The following is an 11,545-nucleotide window of genomic DNA, read 5'->3' on the forward strand; positions in this document are numbered from 1 at the left end:
TACAGTATTCATAGAAAGTGCAGTATGTTGAGTTTTGGGGGTTAAAGTTTAAAGGGGAGGAGTGTAGTGTATTGAGAATATACTGTTGGGAGTACTCTGCCCCTTTGTGGTCAAGTTAGGCTACTGCCTGCTCTGTCACCTGAGTTTTACGTGTTGTTGATGTCTGAGTAACATCCTAGTCTGCCCGCTGAGTCCAGTGCCCTTCTGACTTATTACAGCCATGGCCATGAGTTTGGACACAAGTACCATGACGCTTGTGAATCTTAGAAAATACCACAAAATTGTCACTTACAATACAGTACACAACTCCTGAGAACTATATTAAGTTTCATATTTAAAAAAAAACATCAAAAGAGTTTGGTGTCATTTTGTTATTCTTACCAAATTCGGTTGTGAAAGTACTGCATTTTTTTGTTATTTTCTTCTAATATTATGTTTTGGGAACAAAGTTGTTCCAATTGTTGGAATTTATTGATAATATTATATCCCTTGTTGATTTGTTGACTAATTAAACTGGTGCTGTCAAAAAATATTAGTTATGTTTTGCAATAGACATCAAAACAGACATAGTTAAGTCATGCTGTGTCCAATGCCATGGCTGTAAATCCCAACCCGGTTTCACAAGGATTTGTGAAACTGTCACGTTAAATTAATCTATGGTTTCGTGCGCACCAACACGATTTTCTCATGTTTTTCGTGCTGCATATAACGAAATTCAAACCAATATATTTCAAGTGGAGGATATTTCGTGGCACTCAGAACCAGTGGTGTAGTCTACGCACACGCACACGCACACACACACACACACACACACACACACACACACAAAATGGCAGAATGGAAAATTTTCTAGAATGTGGCAGCAATGCGGTGGCACTTCAGCCACTTTGTCTTGAAGTCTTTCCAACATATGGAACCCTTTGAACTCTAAGCACTTTCTGGGCATCTTTTCTTCCCATCAGATTCTTATTCATCATTTTACTGCAATATAAATTTCTGCAGCTCTGCAGAAACAGCACAACCATGGATAGAAGTGGAGAGAAGTCCAAAATGTATCATGCCATAAATCCTGACAAAGAGGAAATCTAAATTAATTTCAGTTGAGTTAAAGGTAAATTCTTTAACTGCCACAGTTGTTCTCAGGGACTAAGATGGAATTAAATATACTCACTCAAGTTTGTTTTGTCATTTTCACAAGAACTTTACTGAATTTAATAAATTGGTTCTTTTTACAACAAACATTCTTACAGTCATCTTCCTCCTATAGTTTGGGGGGTCCAGCGAGCTTCCATCCTTCCATCTTTCCAACTTTTGTGAAGAAGGCCAGTGTACCTAGACCCAGGCATGCTGATGTACCAGTAATAGCACTGTGGGCTGGAAATAGATGCACAGAAATAATTATTCCATGAACCACATTATTTTTCCCTAAGAGCATTTGGCTGCTAACAGGAATACAGAATATTACACCACAAAATCAAAGGCACGCAACCATAGGCGGAAATCCCGGGGGGGGGGGGGGGGGGGGGGGGGGGGCAGGGGACGTGTGAATTTTCGTGTTTATATATATATGCACTGTGTGCTTTCTGTGTGCTGCAGTCTCTCTCTTATTCAATGTCCTATTGCTGCTGTACAATGGTAATTTCCCCACTGCGGGATTAATAAAGGTTTAATCTAATCTATCCATCTATCTATCTATCAAGGCACATTGTATTTATCGGTCCCCTTGAATTAGATGAAGATTTGATCACATTTTACTCCAAATTAATCCAGAAAATCATGAAACTTCAAAGGGTTTTAATACTTTTTCTTGTCAGTGTATATATAAAAAAGGATGTTAGTGTTTTATCGAATATTTTTTTGCAATAGCAATTTCAATTTGTTTCACTGGCTGTAATATTACATTCAGTTGTTTCAGTTTATAGTTATGCATTTATATGATGTTGACTACAAAAACTGAAAATACAAAAATTATGATATGATGGCATAATCAGGGATTCAAACACAGGCATGATATAAAAAAGAGAGCTACTTGAAATTGGAATAAAAAAATGTGGCAGCACAATATAACCATGTAACAAAGGTCTGCACCAGTATACACTTAAATAAAAAAATAAATTGTATTACTCAAATTCTCTCAAATTCTCAGTACTGCATACTCAGGTCATTAATAGAGAAACCAATGTTTAGTAGTAAATAGTTTATTTTTTCTTATTAAAAATGGTAACAACTGAATTTTATGGATTCAATATTTATACCAATCAGGCATAACATTATGACCACCTGCCTAATATTGTGTTCCCATTGTGAGGTGGGGCCTCCATGGATCGGACCATTTTTGCTTTGTGGCACAGCACATTATTATGCTCAAAGAGGCCACAGCCATCAGGGAATACTGTTTCCATGAAAGGGTGTACATTGTCTGCAACAATGCGTAGGTGGTACATATCATAGTAATATTAACATGGATGACAGGACCCAAGGTTTACCAGTAGAACATTGCTCAAAGCATCACACTTCCTATGCCAGTTTGCCTTCTTCCCATAGTGCATCCTGGTATCATGTGTTCCACAGGTAAGTGACGCACTCAGACATCCAAGTGATGTAAAAGAAAGCGCGATTCATGAGACCAGGTCACCTTCTTCCATTGATCCATGGTCCAGTTCTGATGCTCACAAACATTGTTGATGCTTTTGGTGGTGCACAGGGGTCAGCATGGGCACCCTGACAGGTCTGCGGCTATGCAGCCCCATACACAACAAATTGTGATGCACTGTGTATTCTGACTCCTTTCTATCAGAACCAGCATTAACCTCTTCAGCAATTTGGGTAACAGTAACTCACCTGTTTGACCACATAAGACACCCTTCCCCTTCCACGTACATCAATAAGTCTGTTGCTGGTTCACCACTGTTCCTTCCTTGGACCACTTTTGATAGATACTGACTACTGCAGACCGGGAACACCCCACCAGAGCTGCAGTTGTGGAGATGCTCTGACGCAATCATGTAGTCACCACAATTTGGTCCTTGTCAAACTCACTGAAGTCCTTATGCTTGCCCATTTTTCCTGCTTCTAGCACATCAAGTTTGAGGACAAAATGTTCATTTGCTGCCTAATATATCCAACCCACTAACAGGTACCATGATTAAGAGGCAATCAGTGTTATTCACTTTACCTGTCAGTGGTCATAATGTTATGCCTGATCGGTGTATATGTACCAGCAGTTCAATAATGCTCTCAATGTCCAATAATGTAATTTCTCTAAAACCAACCTTTGGCCGACACACACACACACACACACAATTTACCATTATAAAACTGCACTATAACGCTAAAGCCCACACCTCTTGTATTGTGAAATGTTTAGACTTCAAACAAGCAGAGTGCTGCAGAGGTTAGCTCGTTCAAATATGTTGTTCTGACTTAATATTCCTGGCAGAGTTTAATGCAAGTCAGTACGACTGAGCATATTTTTGACATACAGCCAATTTAATGGATGATATCTGTTTATTTTACAAATGGAGAAGCTGCTGTGGCACAGAATTACATTAGCTTGAAGAACATGAACATCAAATGAAAAATGATTGTCTTTCCCTCAAGTGTTGCAATGGTGTGGCCAATACAACAGGTGCTGACGAGTTTTTTTTTTTTTTTTTTTCTGTTTTGTACAGACTCTTGGACTTTAACAGCACAGCAGACAGAACTTTCATGATATGCCTAGCATCGATTCTTGATCACCCCATAAAAAGAAAAGGTTTTTGTATTTGGGTCACACAGGTCACCAAAACTGGCATGAAAAAAGCGGCATTCGCCAAAAACCAAGTAGTTTTCATCCTTAAGTAATGTAACATTTTTCTTTCTTTTTTTGTAGTAGAATATTTTCAGGTCTTGTGTTCTCTCCCAGACTGGTACTCACTTCTGGCCCCTAGAAAGATCCCTGAGGCACAGCCCCCAACAAAATAATTCAGGGGGTCATCTGGCGCTTCACGAGCCTGAGCAGTGAGACAAGTTGTCATTCCAAAGATCGCTCCCATGGTGGCTGGCACAAAAAAGAGAGACATTCATTAGAATTTCAAGTTTCAATTTCAATTCCGTCATCCTGAACAATTAGTGGAATTCAAAGTTAAGCACTTAAGCTTGTTAAGATCAGCCATGTGACTGAAATCTGGACACATTCAACAGTGTTCAGGCCATACACTCGAAACTTTGGACTCTTCAGCTCTGACTCAAACTAACCCTGATGATTGTGTTTAACCTCAATGTGCTGGAATCCAAAGCAGAAGAAAGCAATACCAGCTCCTTTTTTAAAACATTTGAAACTAAGCAGTAGTTTACAATGGCATACGGGGCAAATATGAAGTTTGACTGTATTTACCAATGACGTATATATATATATATATAGCTAGACCGCTCACTGGCCGCTGAGAGGCGGCAAATAGGAGCTGACTTCCGGTAGTGGCAAGACGGGGATTTCAGATTGGAACGTCAGCACAGTATGTGACTTTGTGTTTCGTGATTTACCAAGGTACAGTAAATCTGTGTTGGAATCAAGTCACAACGCTTGAAATACGTTGAGAACTCCAGGCCAGGAGGCCCTAGACCAGCACTGGCAGGGTTTTTCAGTGACTGCAGCTGAGCAGACTCTCCTCAGGAGAGCGCCCAGTTCGCTGCCATGCTCATGGCTCGCCATTCCCCCTGTGCCTGTGGTCTCACTCTGACCTGGTGACGGGTGACAAGGCTATTTTTGTCATCAGAAAATATGTGTTAATGAACTAGAAATCTGTTTGAGAAGGTGAACAGCACGGCATGATCACATCTGACACTGACAAGTGCATACGGCACTGCATAGCACTTACCAGTTACCACTTCTGCTAGCTCCTTCAATGCCACCAGTTTTGTGATTCCTTCTCTGGAATGCAAGTGAAAGGAAACGTGCTGACTCTCACCTTGCAATCATCACATCATGAACCTGTTAATTTAAGTGTCTCTGTTGTTATGGTTTCAGGTGGATGTGGCTAATATCTGACCATGGTGAAATTGTGTGCTGCCATCTCCTGCACCAATCGATTTGTGCGTGGCTGTAATATATCCTTTCATAAGTAAGTGGCTCTTTTATTTGGGACATTCTGCCTCAAATTTGCTCTGCTTCTTTGTTTGCAAGCAGAAACTCCTTCTGACCTTGGCTTGAGTGCCGCACTCAGCCAGTTTAGCTGAATCACTAACTGTACAGTGTAAGCTGGTGTGACTATCAGTATTCAATGACAGTCACAGTGCATCATTGTCTATGGATGTATTATAATATGCCACACATTTCAGGTTTCCCAAGCAGTCCAAGGACAGCACACTGAGAGAGCAATGGATACAGGCCATCAGTAGAGAAGCGGTGGGGACCAAGAGGAGATGGATCCCGGGGGATCATAATTATGTATGCAGCAACCATTTCAGGGAGGAGGACTTCATCCTCTCAAAACATGCTCAACACAAGCTTCTCAGGCCAGGGGCTGTACCCTCAATTTGGGGAAACCAGAGAAAAAGGTTATGTTCCTTAATTGTTAATGGTTGCTCATTATTTAAATTTAGTACTTTTCTTTTCAATTTGTGTGGCTATGAAAATGATTCAAGATCGGTTTTTGGCTTTCATAGTGATTTGCAGCCATTCATTGTGATAATGTTTTCTTTCAGGTATTGGTGAAACAGAAACAAATCTTTTGGGAATATGCCATGTTAATTCTTTTATCAAATGTTTTAGATCGCAGTGAGGACAACCCAAACCAGCCAGGCAGCAGTGGCATTCGACCAGCACATCGACAGAGTCCTTTACTAAAACAGTTCTATTTAGAAATCAGTGACTTCCCAATATCCTTAGTATTTCCAGCAATGCCTATAAATTCCTGTATTTTGTGCAAAAACTCCTGTATATTTTGAAGCCTTTTGATGCACTGAAAATTAGTAATTTGTTCACTTTGTGAAAATTATGTAGGAAAGTACACTTTTGGTGAGATTTTTAAAAAGCCATGCATCTCATATCGTCAAATTGCTTTTCTTGAAACAATTTTGGCACGCTATTTCTGGGAAAATAGGCTACTTCATAAGTTTCAAAGTTTCAAGTGGTGTAGCTATTGTAATGCAATTTAGCAACACAAACTTTTGTCTAGGTGGTGTATTTTATATTTTTTGGTAACAAGTTGGAGAAGTATTCCATTGTAAAAATAAAGAAATACTTTCATTGGTTACCTTCGTTACATAGTGCCTGTTCGTAACACTTTTTTGCTGTATTTCTGGAAGTATTTGGTCTAGAAAGTCATGGCTGGGCTCAAACTACTCAAAAATCTCCAGATTGACTGCAACTTCAACCTCTATTTGTAGTACTCAAGGCTGTCTGGCCTATGAATTTTCCATCCCTCTTTACACTAAAACATAATTTGGAATTTTTGACTACTGCATGTGCTGCTTTTCAAAGTCCAACTGAATAATTTGAATCGGAGAAAAATAGTTTAAAACACTAATTTTCTTGTTTGGCATTGGTTCGAATATTTTCTAGAGCCCATGTAAGTGAAACACTAATGCTGCAGAAAGTATGAAATATTTTTATTGACACACTCACTGCATCATCATTCAGTAATCATTATCATTGTGTGGTGGTCTCCGTTTGTTGTAGCCTCATGTAGGCAGAACGTGTGAAGAGGCTAAATATGAAGGATATTGGAATGGAGGCTCTGTGTTTTGCTATTATATGAGTGCGATTGCTGTAGAAACATGCCTTGTGCTTTGTTTTTTCTTGTCTGTGAAGGCTAAACAACGCTGTGATTGCCGTGAAAACGTGCCTAGGACAGAGATTTTATTGTCTGCTAACAGTAAAAGCCATACCATAACACTTATTGTCCCATCAGTGATGACAAGCAGGCCTTGAAGTTGGTGTATTCACACAGGATCAAATAGCGCGCCACAGCTTCTTGCCACTACCGGAAGTCAGCGCTGATTTGTCGTGGCGCCGCTGTTGTCCGCCAACCAGTGAGCGGTCTAGCTATATATATATATATATATATATATATATATATATATATACACAGTGCCTTGTGAAAGTATTCGGCCCCCTTGAACTTTCAACCTTTCGCCACATTTCAGGCTTCAAACATAAAGATATAAAATTTTAATTTTTTGTCAAGAATCAACAACAAGTGGGACAGAATCGTGAAGTGGAACGAAATTTATTGGATATTTTAAACTTTTTTAACAAATAAAAACCTGAAAAGTGGGGCGTGCAATATTATTCGGCCCCCTTGCATTAATACTTTGTAGTGCCACCTTTTGCTGCAATTACAGCTGCAAGTCTCTTGGGGTATGTCTCTATCAGTTTTGCACATCGAGAGACTGAAATTCTTGCCCATTCTTCCTTGCAAAACAGCTGGAGCTCAGTGAGGTTGGATGGACAGCGTTTGTGAACAGCAGTCTTCAGCTCTGCCCACAGATTCTCGATTGAATTCAGGTGTGGACTATGACTTGGCCATTCTAACACCTGAATACGTTTATTTGTGAGCCATTCCATTGTAGATTTGGCTTTATGTTTTGGATCATTGTCCTGTTGGAAGATAAATCTCCGTCCCAGTCTCAGGTCTTTTGCAGACTCCAACAGGTTTTCTTCCAGAATGCTCCTGTATTTGGCTCCATTCATCTTCCCATCAATTTTAACCATCTTCCCTGTCCCTGCTGAAGAAAAGCAGGCCCAAACCATGAGGCTGCCACCACCATGTTTGACAGTGGGGATGGTGTGTTCAGGGTGATGAGCTGTGTTGCTTTTACGCCAAACATATTGTTTTGCATTGTGGCCAAAAAGTTCCATTTTGGTTTCATCTGACCAGAGCTCCTTCTTCCACATGTTTGGTGTGTCTCCCAGGTGGCTTGTGGCAAACTTTAAACGAGACTTTTTATGGATATCATTGAGAAATGGCTTTCTTCTTGTCACTCTTCCATAAAGGCCAGATTTGTGCAGTGTACGACTGATTGTTGTCCTATGGACAGACTCTCCCACCTCAGCTGTAGATCTCTGCAGTTCATCCAGAGTGATCATGGGCCTCTTGGCTGCATCTCTGATCAGTCTTCTCCTTGTTCGAGGTGAAAGTTTAGAGGGACGGCCAGGTCTTGGTAGATTTGCAGTGGTCTGATACTCCTTCCATTTCAATATGATTGCTTGCACAGTGCTCCTTGAGATGTTTAAAGCTTGGGAAATCTTTTTGTATCCAAATCCGGCTTTAAACTTCTCCACAACAGTATCTCGGACCTGCCTGGTGTGTTCCTTGGTCTTCATGATGCTCTCTGCACTTTAAACAGAATCCTGAGACTATCACAGAGCAGGTGCATTTATACGAAGACTTGATTACACACAGGTGGATTCTATTTATCATAATCAGTCATTTAGGACAACATTGGATCATTCAGAGATCCTCACTGAACTTCTGGAGTGAGTTTGCTGCCCTGAAAGTAAAGGGGCCGAATAATATTGCACACCCCACTTTTCAGTTTTTTATTTGTTAAAAAAGTATAAAATATCCAATAAATGTCATTCCACTTCACGATTGTGTCCCAATTGTTGTTGATTCTTGACAAAAAATTAAAATTTTATATCTTTATGTTTGAAGCCTGAAATGTGGCGAAAGGTTGAAAAGTTCAAGGGGGCCTAATACTTTCGCAAGTCACTGTACATCACTGGCATTTACAGTTGCTTCAGAAAGTATCCAGACCACTTTTTTGAACACTTCATTTGGCAGCTGCAAGTGTCTGAGAAGGGTAATGAAGTCCCAAACTTCTGAATACTGCAGACTCTTTGGCTCTTCATCAAATGATCACAACACTGTGTAAATCTGTTTGCTCATTGACAGGGCTTGTTTTGGAGGACTCTGTGGAATTTGTGTTAAATGTGTAGACATGGGCTTTGTGCAATACAATCACACGTAATAGCGCGCGGTGACAAACTGGGGAACGAAAATTCACTTCGGTTCATAACGTCAGACGCCGTAAGTTAATGGAGGACAGACCCGAACATTCGGCTTGGTTCTTAACGTCCAGGTGGGGGGGTTGATGGGGTCTGTTCGCGCGAGGCGAGGGGAATATTAGGAACTACCCGAATTTTGTGTTTCCTCGGAGAGGGAGCCCTCTGTATCGAGAGTGGTGTTCGGCTCTGGCGGCCTGGGTGCCGTGTGTGCATGAGTGGAATCTGGGTGTCTCTCCCACACGTCCACTAGGCGGCGTGTCGTGCCTGGCTGCCCAGTGTTGCCAACTTAGCGACTTTCTCGCTAAATCTAGCGACTTTTCAAAGCTCCTAGCGACTTTTTTTTGTCAAAAGCAACTCGCAACAAATCTAGCAACTTTTTCTGCCGTTTTGGAGACTCTGACAGGAAAACTCGGATCATTCTGCAGTTACTGTTTTCAACGAGCAGCAGGTGCTGCTGTGAGCTCCTCCCTGTCCCAAAGCACAGGCTGTCAGTCCAGTAATCCTGCAGCAGTCCCAGTGTCTGATTAGAGGACACATCCCTCCACGGCCAGACGGCAGATAAATCGCACATGCGCAGTCACTACAGATCCTATCCAGACTTACGGAGCGGGATATAAATGAAAATGTTTCTTCACTGTCATACTAAAATAAACCACAGCATTTAGCCTCTAGTACAAAAACATATTTTGGGTGTTTTATACTCACTTTTTGGTCTCTCCCACAACCATATTCCTCTATCCTACAATGTTGATTACAATTACATGTGAACTGGGAAATATGTAAATTGGGCGATGACGTCATTTAACGACTTCTAGCCACTTTTAGGACAGTCAACAGTTACTTTCCTTACTGAGGAGTTGGCAACACTGCGTGCCAAATTCACGGAGATTGGTTGATTTCGCATGAATTCGCCCGATCGCGAATTCCTGGAGGGACTGTTTAGTGTTGGTCCATATACTAAAATCACAAGTCAGTTAATTCAGGGCAGATGTTTCTCTATTGGTACTGGAGAAGCAGATTTTTTTTTAATGGAGTGGGATTTGGGACTTAAAGTATGATCTAAACGTAACAATGTAGACCAGAATCTGTATATGTAAAGATTTTTGAATTCTAATATATTTACCCATGGTAACTGTTGCGTTGGTGGCCCTCTGTAGTGCTGCCAATGCAGAGTCAGGCTGGAATGCCACAATATGATAGGCTGAACCAACCAGGCCTAAAATACAAACACACAAACAAAAACACACACACACAGTCTTAACCAACTTAACATATATAATGTGTTCTTTAAAGTTAAAGCAACATTAAGCAATCTGAAACACTTTTGAAAGGCTCAAACTTAATGCAAGATAAGTAGATACAGCTGTGATCATTGACACACAAGTTAGAAAACCTGTGGTTACCAGAACAAAACTGAGCACAACTGTGTCCTAATTAGCCTAAGGCTGAAGTAGCCTAATTGCACAAAATGACCTGTGGACACCAGAACCTGGCCAAGACAACTGTATTGAATGCACAGTACTGGCAGTGATGCACAGAGTTCAAAATGTGATGATGTACTGATGTGATGCTAGATGAGTGTAAAATGTTTTGGGGAGATAACATTCACAGATGGCACCATGAATGTATTTTGGTACGTGGACATACCAGAATACTGGCTGACAAGACCACGCTCAAAGACCAGCTGAGCAGTCATGGAGGTAGCCAGCGTCACACAGCTGTAAAGCTACTAAGTTAGCCTAATGAAGCAGCTGACCAGCTCACAAACGTGTATAATCTCAGGATGTGAGAATTGTGATGAATTATTAATAGTAACAACTGAAACTCTCATCTTGAATCCCGTCAACAGATTTGGGAATCTCTCTTTGCGTTGCTTGCTCCATTTACTCTGAATTACTCTGACTGCAGGAACACCTCCAGTCAAAGCAAGGCAAAGCAAAAACAGCTCGGCGTCGTTGTTTAATCTGAAATAAATCGTCCTGGGCAGCCCTGCTAGCTCACACGCGCTAGCACAGGCTAAATGCCACACCGCTTGCTTTGCCTTCATGGCCCAGCACAGCACCCTGCATTTGGTGAGAGCGAGACTCAAAAACGTTTCACCAGTGCTGATATTTACCCAAAGCAGTTCCCAATTTGGTCGTGATCCATGTTTTTTCCACGCAGTCTGTGCCCTCTGGTAAATCCCAGTAACCCATTTTGCACTGAGCAAGGACACGAATTGAATTCTCGCGTGAATTTTCTTCGCATTGGTTCGCAGTCCACCGAGCGCTCTCGCCCCCTGCTGTAATGGAGTATGAAGCACTAGACAATAAAACGGTAAAATAAAAACAAAACAAAACAAAAACTCTGAACTTCATCCTTTCAGTGGTTGGCCTCTGTAAGAAAAAGGCTCTCTAATGTTAAACTAATTTAATTTTCTTCTTTCAGTCAATAGATTTATATACTTGCAAAGTAAAAAAAAAACAACATTTGAAGTTGATATGGTTTGTGCACATACCTGTGCATTTACTTTGTAGAGGATCAAGTGTAAATCAGACTATATATACAAAGATACAC

The 11,545-nt window shown here is 40.9% G+C and overlaps 1 non-coding gene across 1 annotated transcript; it reads right to left on the reverse strand.

Moving 5' to 3' along the window:
• Positions 1-1,348: 1,348 nt before the first annotated feature.
• Positions 1,349-11,249, reverse strand: LOC110964805 (uncharacterized). The gene is made up of 5 exons (XR_007941422.1): positions 11,106-11,249; positions 10,113-10,205; positions 4,857-4,909; positions 3,917-4,039; positions 1,349-1,374 (listed from the first exon to the last, which is right to left on the reverse strand). It is a non-coding gene; the product is annotated as an uncharacterized LOC110964805 (transcript).
• Between the last annotated feature and the right edge of the window lie 296 nt (positions 11,250-11,545).

This window comes from Acanthochromis polyacanthus, chromosome 4 (genome assembly GCF_021347895.1).
Source record: "Acanthochromis polyacanthus isolate Apoly-LR-REF ecotype Palm Island chromosome 4, KAUST_Apoly_ChrSc, whole genome shotgun sequence".
NCBI classification, from domain to species: Eukaryota; Metazoa; Chordata; class Actinopteri; family Pomacentridae; genus Acanthochromis; species Acanthochromis polyacanthus.